The sequence below is a fragment of the Protopterus annectens genome, chromosome 14.part0, assembly GCF_019279795.1.
Source record: "Protopterus annectens isolate FY-2018-M chromosome 14.part0, PAN1.0, whole genome shotgun sequence".
In the NCBI taxonomy this organism is placed as follows: domain Eukaryota; kingdom Metazoa; phylum Chordata; order Ceratodontiformes; family Protopteridae; genus Protopterus; species Protopterus annectens.
In genome coordinates, this window is record NC_056748.1 from 133,524,850 (window position 1) to 133,544,390 (window position 19,541).

The window sequence follows — 19,541 nt, forward strand, 5'->3', positions numbered from 1 at the left end:
CCCTTAACCCTTCAGAGGATGAGTTAGTGTACCTTGAGGCGTTCGGCTCTCGCCCTTCTACCTCCTGGGTGTCCCCTCCCTTTGACCCCCTTATGGAAGTGGTGGCAAAGAAGGCCTGGATGGCTCCTGATTCAGTGGAACCCACCCCGAGGAGGCCGTCTAAGTTTATTACTGCCCCTAGAGATAAAGATTTTTTGTCTAAAGGCGTCCCCGTTGATGCCATGGTGGTAGCCGCAGCCACTAAGAAGGAGTTAGCCGATCCTTCGGTACCTGTCCATCCTCCTAATAAGGAATCTAGGTCCATGGACAGGTACGGTAAGCGGATGTTCTCATCAGCGACCTTTTCAATGCGGTCGCTGAACTACTTATGTCACTTGAGTGAAGAGGTAAAGGATCCAACAGCTGAGGGGTTCCAAGACAGAATGAACTCCCAGTTGGCAACCCTGAACTCCATCGTTAACTCCTCCATGCGGCTTATCTCATATACTGCGGATGGAGCGAGTAGAGCTGCAGGCACAGGCGTTGCCCTATGATGTCACGCCTGGATGCGGCTGTGCAACTTTGCGGACCCTTTCAAGGCATCCTTCACCAATTCCCCCTTTGATGGATCATCCTTGTTTGGTCCTCAGGTGAAGGATACATTGACTAGGTGCGAGGTGGAAGGTAAGACTCTCTCTGCCATGGGAGTCTGTTTTTCTACCCCTTCTAGGCCTTATCCCAAAGGTCAGGGGGGGGGAAAGATGTGGTTCCGCAAACAAACCCAGGGAGTCTCATCTGACGCACAAGGTCGATTTCCCTCTAGAGGCAGAGGAGGGAATAACAATAGACACCGCCCTAGAGGCAGAGGAGGTCCGCAGAACCAGGGTAGCAGAGAAACTTTCTCTGATAAACCCTTTCAGCATCCCTGAGGAGCTGCCCGGCTGTCCACCTTCGGAGGCAGTCAGGGGGAAGATTATCCCTGTACCCAAAAGCCTGGCTTTCCCTTACACAAGACAAATGGGTACAGTCGATCATATCCGAGGGTTACAAAATTCCCTTTATTCACATTCCATCCCAACCCAAAGGATCCCTTCCAGACGTTCCACCCAGTCTAAGGGAACAAGCAGCACTAGAAATTTCAAAGCTGCTATCAAAAAGAGCTATCCAATCAGTCCCAGCAGACCAACAAGGATCCGGAATCTACTCCAAATTCTTTTTGGTACCAAAAAAGACAGGGGACTGGAGACCCATACTGGATCTCAGCAATTTAAACAAGTATGTAAAAAAAAACAAAATTCTGGATGGTCACACTACAGTCCATTCTACCCTTCTTGGGTCAGGACAATTGGATGTGCTCGATAGATCTTCAGGACGCGTACTACCATATAAAGATGAACAGACGCTCCAGGAGATTTCTCCGCTTCAGGTTGGGAGCCAATCATTACCAGTTCAGAGCCCTGCCCTTTGGTCTCACTACAGCCCCCCGAGTGTTTACCAAATGCATGGCAGTGGTCGTGGCTCACTTGAGACGTCAAGGATTCCAGGTGTTTCCATATTTAGACGACTGGCTCCTTACTGCCACCACCAGACATCAACTACTTCTATCCAGAGACTTCACTATCCAAACTTGCCAAGCTCTAGGCATTTCAATAAATTTAGAAAAATCTGCCTTGTCGCCTTGTCAATCTTTTACCTTTATAGGCGCCACATTAGACACACTCAATCTTTCAGCCAGACTTACAGAGCAGAGAGTGTCAGACATCCGCAAACAAGTTTACCTTCTCTTACAATGCAACAAAGTCAAAGCCAGACTAGTTTTGAAGGTATTAGGACTCATGGCAGCAGCTATCCCCCTTCTCCCCTTAGCTCGCTTCCATATGAGGATCCTCCAATGGATGCTGTTTACTCAATGGTCCTTCCAACAGCTCCCGATGTCCCACACCATATTGATAACTCAATCATGCAAGAATCAGCTGTCTTGGTGGATCACATCACCTCAGGTTCTCCAAGGAAGACCCTTCACTCTCCCTCCCCCAGTCGCCACGTTGACAACAGACGCCTCCCTGATCGGGTGGGGGGGGGGCATTATCAGGGCAGGACAGTCCAGGGCACGTGGCAACCTTTCGAGTGCCACTTGCACATAAATGTCTTAGAGATGAGAGCAGTGCTTTTAGTGTTGCAAGCCCTTCACGACTCTCTTCCCACAGGGACTATTGCAATTCAGACGGACAACATGTCCATAGTGTGGTACATCAACAAACAAGGCGGAACCAGATCATACCCCTTATGTCGAGAGGCACTCAGACTTTGGCAATGGACGATCTCTTCTCAGCGTTTTATGGTAGCAACGCACATTCCCGGGAAGTCCAACGTGATTGCAGACAAGTTGAGCAGGGCAATTCTCATGCCCCACGAGTGGTGTCTGAAGAAATCAGTACTGGAAGAAGTGTTCCAATGATGGAGCCAGCCTTGCTGCGATCTTTTTGCTACTCCCCAAAACAGCAAGTGTCACGACTTCATCACTCTCTTCCCATTACCAGGCCATCCCACCAGAGACGCTCTAGTCCACGATTGGCCCCGGGGAATTCTGTATGCCTTTCCCCCTTTTCCACTGATAACTCAACTAATTCAGAAAGCTATCACCTTGAGAGTGACAATGATCCTCATTGCCCCTTACTGTCCTCGACAGATATGGTTTCCGTTCCTTCATCGTTACCTTTTGGAGCAGCCTTGGCATCTGGACCCAGTGCCAGATCTGTTGACCCACCAATCGGGCCAGCTGCACCAATCTCTTCATTCTCTCAACCTCACAGCATGGTTTCTCCGATTCCGACCTTAGCCAGGCTTCCCTTAATATCTCCCTCGGTCCGAGATATCTTGATAGCCTCTCATAAATCTTCTACCCGGAAAATTTATAATAACAAATGGAAACGCTTCTCCTTTTGGGCGACATCAAAAAATATAGATCCCTTCACTGCACCTATCCAGTCTATTCTTGACTTTTTAGCAGAACTCTTTCATTTAGGATCTTCTTCATCTGCCATTAGAGTTCAGTTGGCTGCTATATCTAATTATCATGTAGGTGTCTCGGAGTCTAGCATCATGGCTCACAAACTCTGCAAAGTCTTTTTAAGGGGCGTTTTTCTTCTCAAACCTCCAATCAAAGATCCCCCGCCTCAATGGGACTTGAACTTGGTTCTGGCATCCTTAATCCTTCCCCCTTTCGAACCAGCGGCTTCATGTTCTCTGAAGTTGCTTTCATGGAAGACACTTTTTCTAGTAGCCATAACTTCAGCGAGAAGGATATCTGAACTCCATGCTCTGTGCAGTCGCCCTCCTTACTTAGTGTTTCACAAAGATAGGGTATCCCTCCGTACTAATCCATCCTTTTTACCTAAGGTTTCTTCTCAAACAAACCTAAACCAAACGATTGATCTCCCCGTCTTTTTCCCTAACTATTCCAACAGGTCGGAACAAAAGCTACATTTTCTGGATGTTCACCGCCAACTTAGATATTATTTAGACAGGACTAAACAATTCAGGAAATCTGATCAGCTTTTTCTATCATATGCGGAAGGGAAATCGGGCCATCCAGTTACTAAAGTTTCCTTTTCTAGATGGCTCACCTCTACAATTACCTTCATCTATGAGATCAGACATCAAAAATTACCTTCAAGACCTAGAGCTCATTCAACTAGGGCATTAGCTGCATCTGTAGCTTTTCAGGACAGGCTGCCAATAGATTCCATTTGTGCAGCAGCCACTTGGGCTTCTCCTCATACCTTCATTTCACATTACAAATTGGACATGGTCTCCAGAAACCGTGCCAACTTTAGTTCCACTCTTCTCAAGAGTCTGTTCCGATAGGCCCTTCTAGGATAAGGTGCTAGGGACGCGGTCCCATCCAGCAAGAATGAAGGCGAGATAGACAACTTAACATTAAGAAGTTATGTACCTACCATAACGTTCCATGTTAATTGTCTTCTTCTCGCCTTCTTTCTTGCGTCCCACTCTGCTTCCCCCAAGCCTGGACAGACCGATAGGAATTCATTTTGTGATCTTCCTCTGGAAGAGTTTCATTCCCACATGTTCTACCACCTCTATTTCCCCTTTTTTTAGGTCTGGGATACCGTACACTCTGGTTTATATAGAGGTGGGTTACCCTTCTCCATACTATGGAGACTAGAATTGCTTGGTCTAGCTATCAAACGAGATCTGAGTAGTTACCACCTAGCATTGTGGGATACAGGGGAGCCTCGAGCCGGTGGAATTAGCTCTCAAGCTTTAGTATTGGCCGAGTCGGAGCCGAGGATCGGCTCCGAACCCATCCAGCAAGAAAGAAGGCGAGAGAAGACAACTAACATGGAACGTTATGGTAGGTACATAACTTCTTATTATAGTATAGATAGGATTATACATTAGAGTAATTCATTGCAGCCTTTTAGAGTCAGATTATTACAAATCAAGCAGTGGTTACTTGTGTAATGAGCTAAATGTGCAAAATTAAATAGTTGTGCACTTTTGGGCTTGCATAATTTAAATCATATGGTAAAATTGCTTTCCATTATGTCAAGTTGATTAATATTAGGGGATGTCTTAATCATGTCTCTGAGCTCAAAATCACATCATGTTTAACAAGCCTTACGTGGTGTAAACAGTTTGATAGCAGCTTCTTTTGGCTGTGGAAAATTAGTAAACAGTCTAATACTGTCAAAATTGAAGCCAGAAAGGTCCTTCCAGATGCATTTGTTTATTTGTTCCATTTTGTTAGCCAGATTAGCCACTACAAAGCAGAACCCATTTACAGAGCCTTCCTGTCGTCGAAAGCTCCACCTTGCTTTTTTCTTTTTTTAACTAGGTAAACAGCTTATGGCATATTGAAGCATCACTTTTATAGGAATCAGTAAGATGTACAGATTTCTGTGTAATTAAAAATTTTATGAAGATATTCTTACCAGTTGTAGATTATATACCATTATAATATAGACAGTAGTAAATAAACTACTTTAATATATACAGTAAGTAAGCAAACAAGACAATTTTCTGTTGCTGGGTTTCAGAGACCTGGTGTTTACTACGTATGGCTACTGCTTTAGGGTAGCTATACATACAAGATTTCCGTGATTCAGAAACAGGTATGTGATATCACATACCTTATGTTATGTATCTTTGCTCCAAAATGAACATGCATGTGATTGAAGGATCCAGTAAGCGTATCCTTCTATATGCTGTTCATAAAGGACCACAGTTCATACTGCAGGGGGGACACTGTTCACAGAGTTCCTACCCCAATGGACAGGTTTGCTTTTGCAGCCCCAAGTTCTGATATGTATGTATGTTGGACAGCACTGTATACTGTATGCATATGACAGTACCACCACAAGATGTGTAGCACGATTCTCAGATCCCCAAAATGCAGTATATGACAGGACACTGAACACACACATGTGAAGCATATTATACATAATGTGCATGTATATACGTGACTGGACAGGAATAGCTTCACATGCCTACCAAGAAGTGAATTGTCAGGTATGTGTTACATATAGTTTTACAAAAGGCTTTGATTTTGCATACCCACAGTAGGATAACCAGTGCACACCCAATCTTCCTTTCATCTTCCTCCTAAATAGGAAGGCCATTAAACATTAAGGGATGCATCTGTGCCACCATGCCAGTCTTATGGTGACAAACATGAGATTCTGATGGACTTTGTACTCTAACATAATGAGTGAGCCATGACACTGAGCATCTCAATCTGATTTGCATTACATGCATCAACAGAAGTCATGCCCCAATACTGCCAGACCACATCAGGCATGATGGCCATGTTCCATGGTTCATAGGTTCATACTAGGCTATCTGGCCTAGGGCATTTATAAGTCTAGCCAGAGTGTGTTTGGCTTTCACCACCCATTTTAAATTAATTTTGCTATGCCCTTTTTTGAGGTTAGTGTACTGTGCCTCTGTCTAACAGTGACACAGAAGTGATACCCGGGGTAAACCTACGATCTCCCTTCCACTCATCAAGATTCCTCTTGAAGAGAGTCAACGAGGGACTCTGCCTAACCTGGACTGGGATTTTATTCCAGAGTGAAGGGAGCCTCTGGGTTATGAATCTGTCCCTCCAGCATGTCCTATTTATTTCAGTGCTGAGGTTCAAGTCTCGAGCACGTAGCTCGATGGGATTTGGATTTTCTGAGGTGCAGCATGTCCATTAATTCCGGGTTGGACATGGCTTTATACGTCAGGCACAGATCGCCTCTGAGCAGGCGGTATGCCACTGAGTAGAGCTGGAGTTTCTTTAACCGGGCAGCATATGGCATCTGTTTGAGCCCTTTGATCCTCTTGGTGAGGTACTTTTGGGGTCTGTCCAGTTGCTGCAGGTGTCTGGTAAGGTACATCCCAAAAGGGGCATTGTACTCAATTATGGTCCTGATGGGGGATGAGTAAAGAGGCATGATGACCTACCCTGATCTAGATGTGAATCCCTTCATGATTAGGTGGGCTATATAAAATGTTTTTCTAACCACTTTGGCCACGTGGTTGTCAAATGAGAGATTGCTATCAACTTGGATCCCCAGGTCCCTAATTACTTCTTCTGTACTTAATGGATTACCACCTATGTGGTAATTTGTGGGCAGTTTGTTTTTGCCAAAGGGGATGACTATACACTTTTTGGCGTTTAGCTTGAGGCCATGGCTCTGGCACCAGTTGTCTGTTTCTATGAGGCCCTTTTGGAGGATGCTTGTGTCGGCTGTTTGCAGTCATCTGCGAACTTGGTCAGCCACAGTCCTTCCGTGTTGGCCTGTACCTCCGAGAAATATATACCGAACAAGAGAGGTCCCAGAACTGAGCCTTGTGGGACGCCACTTGTAACTGGTTTGGAGTCTGACATGGGGTTCTGTCCTTGAGCCAGTTTGCAACCCATCTAGTGACATAATCCGTTGAGTTCATGTAGGACGCAGCCCGGGACACCGTCTGGTCCCATTGATGCTGTGTTTTTTGCTTTGGAGAGGGCAGCTCTTACCTGAGCATCTGAGATGTCATGGGGGCAGCATTCTGCTGGGATAGATATTTGCCCTTTTGGTGGAAATGGGGGGGAGACGTTTGCACTGAACCTGTCAGCAATGAATGTTGGCAATGTCTGTGGGTTTGGTGTATTTTTTGTCATTTTGGACTAATTCTGAGCATATATGGGAATTCCCACCCAGGTTCCTAACATAACTAAAGAAAGCCTTGTGATTATCCTTAGTGTCCTGTGCAATTTTTCTCTCGAAGCTGGCCTTAGACGATTTTATGAGTGCCCGTAGTTTTTTGCTAATACTGATCAGAGATGCCTTCCCTTTTTGGGATTTTGCTCTATCATGTAGTAGCTTCCTCCTTCTATTGTATAGTTTGTTCATGGCTGGGGTCCACCAGACAGGACGACTGCCTTTGGAGGATTGGGTCTTGGTTTTATTTGGGATTGCATGATCCATGCATTCCTGAAGGTGTTCATAGAATGTGTTTATAAAGGATTCTGCGGTCTGGTGTTGGTCATCCACAGAGAGCACATTGCTGACTCAAATGTGTTGGCCATGGAAATTGAATGTAGTATGTCCATGCAATCTGTGCACCTGTTAAAGGTTGGTAGAGTGCATGCGGTACATACCAATTAACGAAACACCCTATTTGTTATGGTGTGACTACTTAAGGTGCCCAGCCATATAGGAGAGCTAACCCCAGTGTTGCTGGAGGAGGCAGTATGTACTGAAAGTTGTATTTGTGTCATTCATGCTCTATAATGTAGTATCCCACCATGATGAAACATATGATTTTTACAGATGTGGATGGTGAACATCAACAAACAGTAGGTCCCTGATATGACAGGTTCCAAATTGCTTACCTACAGCTTGTTGAGTGTGGATTGAATGGTGTTCTGTTTAGCCAAGTACAGCTCATCATTGTTGAATTCTTAGTCAGTGTTCTCCTTAGATAATCATTGCTGGTGTAGTTCCTAAGTACACACCAGCACTGATTCCTTTCTTTTGTAGTTTTCTCATTGTATCATTTTTGTGTGACTGTGGAGTTGGTGTGCACGTTCAAGAGGTATGAGGATCTTTCTCCTTATATTGGGGATGCAAGGGGACTTTCTGCACTAGAAAAATGCTTATTTTATGTTCTTTCATCGGGCTGAGTCCTTGAGCAGTTTAACTTAATGGGTTGGATCCTAGCATACCTGTCAGCTGTCCCCGATTTTGCAGAATGCCTCTTATTTTTGCCTCATATTTCTGCCCTATCCATCATAAAATGTGTGATCTTAGAGTGTTACAGTGACTCCTTAATGCTAGACATGAGACCATTGTACTTGTTGTTCAGAAGATGCATGTTGATATGAAATATGTTGTTCTATTAACTTTTTAAGTAGATTAAAGTAAGATAGAATCTAAGTGGCAACTCACAGATATGCTCTGAGCTAGTGAAAAATAGCATAAAATATACTGAACCTATTGATATTGCCAACATCCTGGCAAATAGATTCAGTGCAAACTTCACACCCCTCTCACCTCCAAAAGGGCCCACAACAATACCGGAGAAGTGTAGTGTCCCGGAAATCACAGACACACAGGTGAAAACAGCCCTTTCAAAAGCCAAAAACACAGCGTCAATGGGGCCAGATGGTGTCCCAGGATGCGTCTTGCACGAACTAACCCCCCACCTAAACACGCTGTTCAACCTCAGCCTCTCCACAGGCTACGTGCCCATAGAATGGCACACAGCAACGGTTATTCCGCTCCACAAAGGGGGGGCCACAACTGACCCTGGTAACTATCACCCCATAAGCCTGACTAGCCTGGTCTGCAAGGCTGTGGAGCGCATCATCATGGAACTCATTAACAAAGACATTGGGAACCTGCAAACACTTGACCCGACCCAGTTCGGCTTTGTTAAGGGCAGATCATGCTTACTAAACCTGGTTGACGTCTTTGAGACAGTCACCAAGGCCATAGATGAGGGAAAGGTGGTTCACACAGCCTACTTTGACTTCGCCAAGGCGTTCAACACCATTCCTCACTCAGGTATTATAGAAAAACTCACCAGCCTGAACATAAACCCTTACGTCACAAGATGGGTTGCCAACTGGCTTACAAACAGAACTCATGTGGTAAGAATAGCAGGCTCCAGGTCCGACTCTAAACCAGTCACAAGTGGTGTCCCGCAAGGCCCGGTCCTGGGACCCCTACTGTTCGGCATATACTTCTCAGAAGTACAGGCAAACACAGGGGGACTATGGATAACCAAGTTTGCTGATGACTGCAAACTGGGAGCCATAATTGACTCTCTGGCTAACACGGACACCCTCCAAAAAGGCCTTACTGAGACGGACACCTGGTGTCAAAGTCATGGCCTCAAGCTAAATGCCAAAAAAATGCAGTCATCCCATTTGGGAAAAACAAAACACCCATGAATTACCACATAGGTGACAGCCCTCTTAATACAGAAGAGGTAATAAGAGATCTGGGGACCCAGGTAGATAGTAATCTCTCCTTTGACAATCATATTGCCAAAATAGTTAGGAAATCCTTCTATGTGGCCCATCTAATAACTAAAGGGTTCGCATTTAGAAATAAAGAGGTTATAGTGCCCCTCTACACATTACTCAACAGACCCATCATATAGAGTACAATGCCCCATTTGGGATGTACCTCACAAGACACTTCCAACAGCTGGAAAGACCACAAAAGTACCTCACCAAGAGGATTACTGGCCTCAAACATGTGTCTTATGCAGACTGACTGAAAAAACTCCGGCTGTACTCAGTGGCATATCGCTTACTCAGAGGTGATCTCTGCCTGACTTACAAAGCCATGTCTAACTCAGAATTGATGGACATGCTCCACCTAAAGAAATCCAAGTGAATGCGAGCCACGCGCTCTAGTGAGCTAAACCTCTCCACAACAATAAATAGAACATGCTGGAGGGATAGTTTCCTGTCATAGAGACTCCCCATGCTTTGGAACAAAATTCCTATCTACATTAGGCAGAGCCCCTCACTAACACTCTTCAAGAGAAACCTTGGTGAGTGGATGGGTAACAGAAAATACACCCTTGGGATCACTTCATTGGCTCTGCTAGACAGAGGTTCAGTTAATTAATCAATGGGGTGGAACTCATTAATAAAGACATTGGGAACCTCCAAACACTTGGCTAGGCTTATAAATGCCCTCGGGCAGATAGCCTAGTACCTACCTATGAACGTATTAAAAAAATTCGCTGATTTTGGTCCTTTGTCCACCCATCATTTTTGACTTTGTTCAGAATTCTTGAGCAAAGAATTTGAGAAGTATGGGCTCTTCAAACTATGCTTCGGTTACTCAAAATGGAAAGTTCCAGGCAGGATGGTTAACACCTATAGCCACCATATATATATCCGCCCTTTTAACAGTGCTTCCACCCAGTTGTACAACATATGTCCCTTTTCCCTTGCTTTAGGGGCTGTCAAAATGTCAGCTGTGCTTGGGTATACTAGCCACTGTCACCACTGAGTAATGTTTGATTTCTCATAGCATATGGTGTTTTCACATTTGAGCTTTTGTCACTGTGGACAGTACTTTTGCAGAGTAATGCCACTGGATGTCAGGTGACAGTCCATGTGTGTGTCTCATACTTCTCAACCTCTTAGTGCAAGAAATCTGGACAAAACCTTAAATAATTGCGAGACAAGGGCCCACAAATATGGACAGATTTTAAGTATAGCTCTTACAAACTTAGAAAGTTTCTACAGTAACAGGATTTGTGTTAGCATGAATTTTTATGAAGGATAGAAGTCTGAACTTCAAAAGTATGTCATTATTTAATGACTTCAAACATCAGTGATTTGCCAAATAACCCTACAGATTTAGACCAAAAACGTAAAGTGAAAATCCAGACAGTTGAGAGGTATGGGGGAAAATGTCCTGTGCAAAGACATCTGTGCCTCATAAGAAAGATAAAAATATCATTAACCCAAATTCAAGAACAGAAAGTCAGACTGGTTTTGTTCTGTGCTGCGTTGTAAAGAAAATATTTTTAAACCAATACAGCACAGTTTGCCAACATTCACAGTAGACACACATCTTCCCACGGCAGATAATGGTAAATGGCAAAGCAGTTTAAATGTCTATTAAACTTTTTTTTTTAAAGTTGAAGCAAGAGTGGGTCAGTTAACAGCTCCTGGATTGTAGTGATAGATTTGATACCTCAGGAAGAATGTGAGAGAGGGTCTGTCAGCACTTGGACTAAAGACTGTTATTTTGTTGTGCATTGACAACTACTGTTAAAGAGGTAAGAGCTACTCTGAGAAAACAAATCTGAGTAATGCTAACAAAAAGGTAAAATGAAATTGGTTCAAGAAGCTATGCGAGATATCTGTGAGTCTCACTGTTGCCATTTTGTTTGCATTGTATTAACACATTATTTCCTTATATTTAGCATGGCTTGTGTAAAGTGGGCTTAAAGTAGATTCTGAGAGAAAATTCCAAGATCACTTTGCAGTCGCAGGCCTATTTAATTGTAATAACACTAACTGCTTAGAGTGTAATGAGTTAAAATAGAATATAAAGATGTAGTGAAATAATTGTAGTGGGAACTGTCATTTATTTATTTATTTACTTATACTTTTTTCTGACCTGTTTAGACCCACTACACCAATGGCCTCTTTTCAAGGAATACCCAAAGGAAAGCTTGGCCAGGATGCTGAAGAATTTCTATTGCTGTTTTAGTTAAGTGCCATGGGATCTTTTACATCCAGCAGAGCTATCACACCTCAGGCAAGTGGGGCCTTGGTTTAATGCATCTTCCAATGGGTGGCACACTCATGAGTGTAGCACAACCCCACCACCACCACCATGCTGCACATAAGTGTCAGTACCTGCTGTGGGTGCTAGAGACTGCAAATAAACATGCATTCATTTTCTAGCCCTCTCCAAGAAAACAGCACTGATACAAAAACTCCTAGCAAAGGCAGCAACATGAATCAGCTCATATTCTGCTGCTGGTTTTCTAAAATAATATCAGTAGAAATAATTTAGATTTAAATGTTTTAGGGTAACACCGTACTTCTCAACATATTGGGTCATGAATTCTGCACAAAGCTAAAAATTATTGGGGGGACACAATCAGGAACAGTTTTTAAATATTACTCTAATTCTTTAAAAAGTGTATAAAACGTTTTGTATCAGTATGCATTGTTTGAACAGTAAGTTGTTTAAAACTAATGGCTAGCATTACTGACATACTATGATCATGAGTTACAAGAAAATCAAAAATGTTATGATGGACAAGACAGTCATTCAAAGCAAAATTAGGGACAGTTGAGTGCTACGAGTAGCATTCTAAAGAGAATGTCTGGTCACAGTAACCAGTTCCAGGATTTTAAATGATGTATTTATAATTTTCTGAATGTCGTTATAACTTGTCTAAGAAAAAATTTCAACAGACTTTGTGTATTAATGACTGAGATATCTATAAATTCTTAAGCTTAGGCTTCTTTATTTTCAGACAGTTATAGCATGATCTGTTGTTGCTTCTAACTTCCATTGCACTAACAAGCAAAATTTGAAAAGAAACTGCAGCTGTGGTCAACTTTCTGTCTTCAAAATATGGAACACTTTGTTACCTGTCATAAGGTGGAATAAATGACAACCCCCTTGTACAACTGCATGAATTCCAAATGTTTGCTTAAAGTAAAATAAATGAACAGATACATAAATAATGTTTGAGAAGTGTATTTCATCTCATTACATCCACGGTGGTGCAGCAGTAGCGCTGTTGCCTCACATCAAGAGGTTCTCCCGTTCGATTCTCGGCTGGAGTGCGGGGAGTGCCTTCTGTGTGGAGTCTGCATGTCCTCCCCATGGTTGGGTGGGCGTTCGAAAGACATGCGTAAATGGGCGTGCCTTCGGTGAAGGTTGAACATCGGGCTGGCACCTCGGCGTTCGTCAAAATCTACTTCCAATCATTTGCGGACTGGAGTTCCGCTGTGGCGACCCCTAAAGCCGAAAGACAATAACAACTTTAAGAACCACACAGTATACAGCACATTGTACATCCATTATGCCTTCTCATCCTCTTAGCTCAAGAATCAGAGACCCATTAATGAAGAATAGATTTTAAATATTTCTCTTACTTAAAAAGTTGCAGTACCAAGTATTTTCTGGAGGACACAAAGTCTGAAATTCACATGCCTGACATTATTTAGTGATGTACTCTACAACAATTTGCTAGATAGCCACACATTTTACAAAGAATAGACAGACATGATTTTCAATTTCTTTCCAGGAAATTCTGAACAAAATCAAAAATAATTGGGGTGGGGGGATCCCAAAAAGAACAAATTTTGAGTTTTTTTAAATCTGTTTGTTAACCAGATAAACCCATTGGAAAAGCAGCTCCTTTTCAGTGGTGCCATAGGAGTCCTGAGTGACTTGCTTATAGCTATACCAGCAACAGAAATAGAACATATTGTAGGGATAGATGTATATTACAGAGAATAATCCTTCTTTGAAATCATCTTTCTTTCCACATAAAGTGACGTATTTCTGTTACACTATTCATATGTAATCTGGATGAATGAATGAGTAACTGCAAATTCAACCCTAGTTTAGCACCATGTAAATGTTCAGCTTGCTTCTGAGATATTTGCACTTAAAATATAAGGGTTAAAAACTTCATGGGAAAGTTTTTAAGTATCCTAACAAATTATAGTAGCATAGTAAGTACGTACGAACGAACTTCTGAAGGTAGGAGGATTTAAGCCCTGTTCTTTTGATTACAGAAAGAAGCAGTTTATTAATAGCCCAGAACCTTATGCACCACACAGCTCAAATTCACTTAAAACATTACACAGAAATATACTTCCCAACCAAGGGCAAGCAAGCAAATAAGTCACAAAGCAACACGATCACTGCCAAAGAACCACCAAGTTGGCTTCTTCAGAGTCAGTGTTTTACAAAAAACAAGCACATCTTATACTTCTCAAACACCATGACATCACATTACTAATTCAATCCAATTAATCAATTATTCAATAAACTTTCTTCACAAAATGCAAAATTCATAAAACATAAATAAATAAATCATGTAAATGTAAATGTGTATAAAAATATACATAGTATTGTGTATGTATGTATATATATATAAAATAATTCTTCATAATCAACCCTTTCCATGTTTACAATACATAATTCTAACCCTAATAAAATAACACTAATAAGCTTCTCTCTATTCGGGAGGACATTTTAAAGCTTCATAAAAGTATTTGTTCAGATTTAATATTTTTTCAACACGAGAGGCAGTTTAATAATAATAATAAAAATGAATTTAATGAAAAAAACAACAAAAATATGGCACTTAAGATCAAGAAGGAGGCAAGAGACACAAAACTAATATTCAGCTTAATTCCAGGTAAATACCAGGTAAACACAAACACAGTGCATCCCAAATCCACCTTAGTGAATGTGACTTTGGCCAAGGTAATGGTGTGCCTATGACAAACATACAGGGGGGGGGGGAGAGAAAGGCATATGTGCATATTATATAATGATGTTTTGGACACAATTGTCACAATGTTTCTGTGTTTTGTGCTACTAATATTAATGGTATCAAAGACACCATTTCACCTACACATACATTGAATTCTAGCTATGTATTTGTATAATGAAGGTGTGAAAATGTAATGGGGGGGGATGGGAGATACACACAACACACATTGGGAAAAGAAAAGAAGAAATAAGGATGGATGAACAACACGATGAGTCTCATCACTGACTGAGTCTCTAATAACAACATAATAACAATGACACAACAAAGATTAATCAAGTTATACAGAAAAGTGATTATTTATATACAACTATACTGACAAAAGTGATTGATGATGTGTATTTTGAAACTGTTTAATGGTCAACTTGGTTTTATTAGAAAATTAAATTTGCAAATGTATTTTCATGAAAACCACACAGATGTTTTTTACACAGTAATCAATGACTGCAATGTCTTTTATCCCTCCACCAAGTAGTGAGGTTATAGCTCTGAAGAAGATTAGAAGAATTTGAATTCAGGAAGATTTGTAAAAAAAATTTTTTGATTGATTGATAATTATAAAAAAAAAGGTTATTGTTGGGGTATGGTCTTGATGGATAAGGTAGACTACATTGCATCCATGATGGCCATTTTGAGGATTGACAGTTTGATAATGAGTAGGTAGGTTGACAAAGAAAAGAATTAATTTAATTTGTTTTTTAATGGAGATGGTGCTTTTGAACAATTTCATTAAATTTTTGAGAGACATTCAGGCAGTGTTCTGTGTAGCTATATGGTGCAAGTGTGCCCCTGTTTTTTCAACATGGTTTTTTCTCCAACTGGGAGAGAACCACCTTTTTTTCAACCAAGTTTTTCATTATTTTATATAATATATAATAGGTTTCTTGGATGATGTGGAGGTCTCTGGTGGAGGGCTGTGGAGGGGGATGAGAATGAATATTTAAAAGTTCAAATACTACTAGATTCACTTAAAACATTAACTGAAGTACAACATGCATTTTCTGAACAGTGAAAATTCTGATAAGTGATTTACCAAAAATAAGCAAAGGGAAGTCCAGCAGTTGGTGTGGAGGATTTAGGCTCCAGACTCTTAATGAGCAGCTTCAATGGTACAGGGTTTGATTTTTCCTACCTCAAGCTCTGTGACTCTGAGCAAGTCATATAACCAGAAATCTCTAAGGGGGACAGTGTGCATGCACACGCTTGCACACACACACACACACACACACACACACACACACACACATAGTTGTGTAAGGTAATTTAGTAAAAAAAAGACATGCGTGCTTCCGAATCCTGCTGTAGTGGAGTATGTTACTACTGATGTAGTAAAAGACACGGATTTCCTCACAGTGACCTCTGTAGTGAAGTGTATTACTGCTTCTACTTAAAAACAAATCTGGGAGCACTGATGTAAAATGTGCTTGTATTGAAAATTGCTCTGCCAGGTGAGAGACATTTTCCTGCATTCAGGGATGCACGCACTTTCGGGGGGGGGGGGGTGCATGCCCCCTTTAGCGCCACCCTTGGATATGAATTCTGAAACTCAAATGTGTATCATTATTTAGTGATTTCAATCCTCAGTGATTTACCAGAAACATAAATTTTATGAGGAACAGATCAAAAAACATGAAAGGAAAATCTGGACAGTAGAGAGGTATGGTGTGCCCCTCAGTCTGTCTTGTTTTTTAGGAGCTCGTCATTGTACTGCAAAGACATTAGCCTGAATCATCTGGTCATTAGTGTGCAACTGTCAGGTGTACCATGATGCAGTATTCTCAAGTAACATCCAAGAGATTCACTTTTTGAATCCTACTCTAGCCTTACTGTGGATGGCAGAGTAATAGTATACCTCTTTGTGTGTTATCTGTGGGCATAAATCTTGCCGTTGTAGTCTGATTTTGTGAAAGTTGCTGCACTATGTATCAAAATTAGCTTATTTCCTGTATTTGAAGAAAAGCAGTCTGGGAGAAAAAGTTTGCTGCCACCCCCCCCCCCCCCAAGCCACTGATTCTGAAGAAGTCTGAGGTGAAATGGTGGACAGAGATGGAGTGCTTAAGTGGAGTGGGAGATACTGATGTCCTTTTACTCCTAAGGTGTGAGTTTTTCTTTTGCATTTCATAGCTGATTACTTTCAGTAGTGTTCTACAGCATTTTCTAAAGAAAGACCTTATGCTCCCAAGTTAAAAGACAACTTGCCTGTTTTTATCATCTTATGCCCATCCCACCCTTCCTTGAATACTAATTTTGAAGCTTTAAGTCACAGTGTTTAAGGGATCCATTGTAAATTTTGAAGATTATGTAAGCAGTAATACCTGACAGGATGTGTGTTAATATGTAATTAATGCTCACCCAGTGGCGGCGTCAAGACTCTGCACCCCTGGAAGGGCATTAATTACACATTAAAACACACCCTGGAGGGCATTATTGCACATATAGAATGGGGTCTCTGTAAAATTGTTGTGTTTTACTTACTTATTTTAAGTATTATATTATTCTTTGTGTATTTTTGATGTAAAATAGTTTCTCCGCATTTTACATCAAAATATATAAAAATATATATAGTACTTAAAAACAATAAATAAGTAAAACCCAACAATTTTACACAGAGCCCATTATCTCTGTCTCATACAGTCTCTTCTGCTTACACACACACACACACACACACACACACACACACACACACACACACACACACACACACTGTCTCATACTTGCATCGAATGTAGGCTTGACTCGAGGTACAGCATTATTAAGAGAATGTGCTTCCATTCTGTGTGGGCTTCTGTTTAGTGAATTAATTTTTTTAGTGTTTAAGGCATTCTGCGATGCAATAAAAGGGAAAACGGTAACAAAAGCATGACTGTAAGATTTTATCCCGTCTCCTCAGAGCCCCTCTGCTCATGGAGACCACAAAAGTAGATTCTCTCTTTTACGACGTATTGCATAGAGGTTTTCCTTTATGGGGTCAGTCATTAAGTGCAGCACCTGGGGGGGGGGGGCACAGTTTCTACAAGCAAGATGGGTAGCCAGCCTGTTAACTACCAGTGTTCTTAAGTGGTTTTGTTTTTCAGTTGAACAACTAAAATGTGATAAAATCATTTAAATCCACAACCTTCTGTAGTTAGCAGTTTTAGTATACATGAATTTATGAGGCTGGCTATTTTGAAGTGTGGATTATTGGTTACTTATTTCATTCCCCTCAAAAATTAAATTTTTAAGACTATTTTTTTTTTTAATCTGAATTTTTTTGTATGACAGTTAAATGCTGTTCATGCTAAGCATTCATTAGATGTGCTAGTGCAGTTTTAAGCAAACCAGAGCTTAGGTACAAGATGAAAACTTGGCCTTCTGTTTTATGGCTTCTTATAATTGACTCTGTAAAGTCTGGCCAAATGATTTGATGCTGATCTGCAGTTGTGTTAGGGGCTTGTGTGTTGTTAGCATGACAAGTGAAACACCAGAAAGAAAGGAAACGGGAGGTTAATTGAAAACAAAAGAAAGTTTTATAATGAGAACCCAGGATAGAGGATTACCTGCACTTTGGCTTACAAAGGTCACCAGAAAAGAGGAAGAAACAGAAAAATACAAGTTCTGTAAAACAGAAGTGGAAATAGTTCCACATGTCATTACTGGGTATGATACATTCATGGCTGAGGCTCTGTAAACTGAAAGGCACAATAGTGTGACAAGACTGTGATGTACTGGGCATTGTATACAGAAATAGCTGTGAAGCATTGGAGACACGAAACACAAATCATCATCAATAATGATAAAATTCAGATCACATGGGAACACCCATTACCAGCAATTCAAAAACGGATGCAGGAAAACTGGATGTAGTAGTCCAAGAAAAAGAGACCAAAATAGCATTAATCATAGAAATTGCTACACCCAGCAATTATAGTATCTAAAGTACCAATACATACAAAGTCTTAAAATACCAGGATTTGCAAACAGAAGCAAGAACAATGTGAAAGAAAGATACCCACACAGTCCCAGTGGGAGTAGGAGCAATGAAAATTTGCCATTGCACTTAAATAAGTTACCAGTCCGTGTAACCCATGTATGAACCGCAGAAAGAGGCAGTTCCAGGCACATTGTGGGTACTGAGAACCGTACTCTTGGTTAATGTCAAAAACTGCAACAATACCGATTTCTTAAACTTTAATTATGCCCCGACTTAGGAAGGGGGTTTGTTCCTGTTGTGGTATGTGAAAAAAAAATAATCATTTGGAGAGATTAAACCAGAGCAAATGTTCTTTTTTTATTTAAGGCACAACCAATCTGTTGCACTTGTTTTGAGTGATGTACTTGTAGCACACTGAAAGAGTAATTATAGGTCTTACCGTAAGTATATCCAAGAAGTCTTATAGCAGCAGCCATGCTCCTGAAAATTTGTGGATAGTGTTGTACAGTTGATGGGTTTGTGCAAAGGCTCATACGTTATAGGGATTTATCCAGCTACTATTCCCTCGGTTTGAATTTACAGAATTCTGAAAACAGTTCAGCTTTCTTAGCGCATCTGTCCTGCCAACTTTGTAACTTATATTTGTTGAAAAATGTTCCCGTGTGAGTGAATTATTTTTACTAGAGTGCTGCTAATTGCAATTTGCTGAATTTTGAAACTGGGTCTATAAACATACTCATGCAACCCAAACCCTAGGTTTTCATATCTCTGCACTAGACCATCATCCAAACATGGCTTCAAACAGCTGCGTTCAATTGGTAGAGCACTTGACTTGCCAGTGTTCTGCATCTTCTTTATGAACTTTGCTGGTATTTCTTACCGTCTTCATACAAGTTAAATAGAAGACTATGGAGTACCATAATGCCACATTCGCTACTATCTTTTTCCATAATATTTTCATCTGACCTCTGCACTTACTGTGTTTGGACTTTGGACTGATTTTGACATTGAAGTACCAGTGCTGAGTTGTAGTTTCTGCTGTGTTAGTTAGGTGAAAGGTTCTGACTTTACTGGATGCTGGTGTGTTAAA

General features: G+C 41.2%; 1 protein-coding gene across 2 annotated transcripts in view; it reads left to right on the forward strand.

The window, feature by feature from the left end:
* VTI1A (vesicle transport through interaction with t-SNAREs 1A) overlaps window positions 1–19,541 on the forward strand; it is a 3,369,915-nt gene that overhangs the window by 1,439,536 nt on the left and 1,910,838 nt on the right. The gene's annotated exons all lie outside the window — the stretch shown is intronic.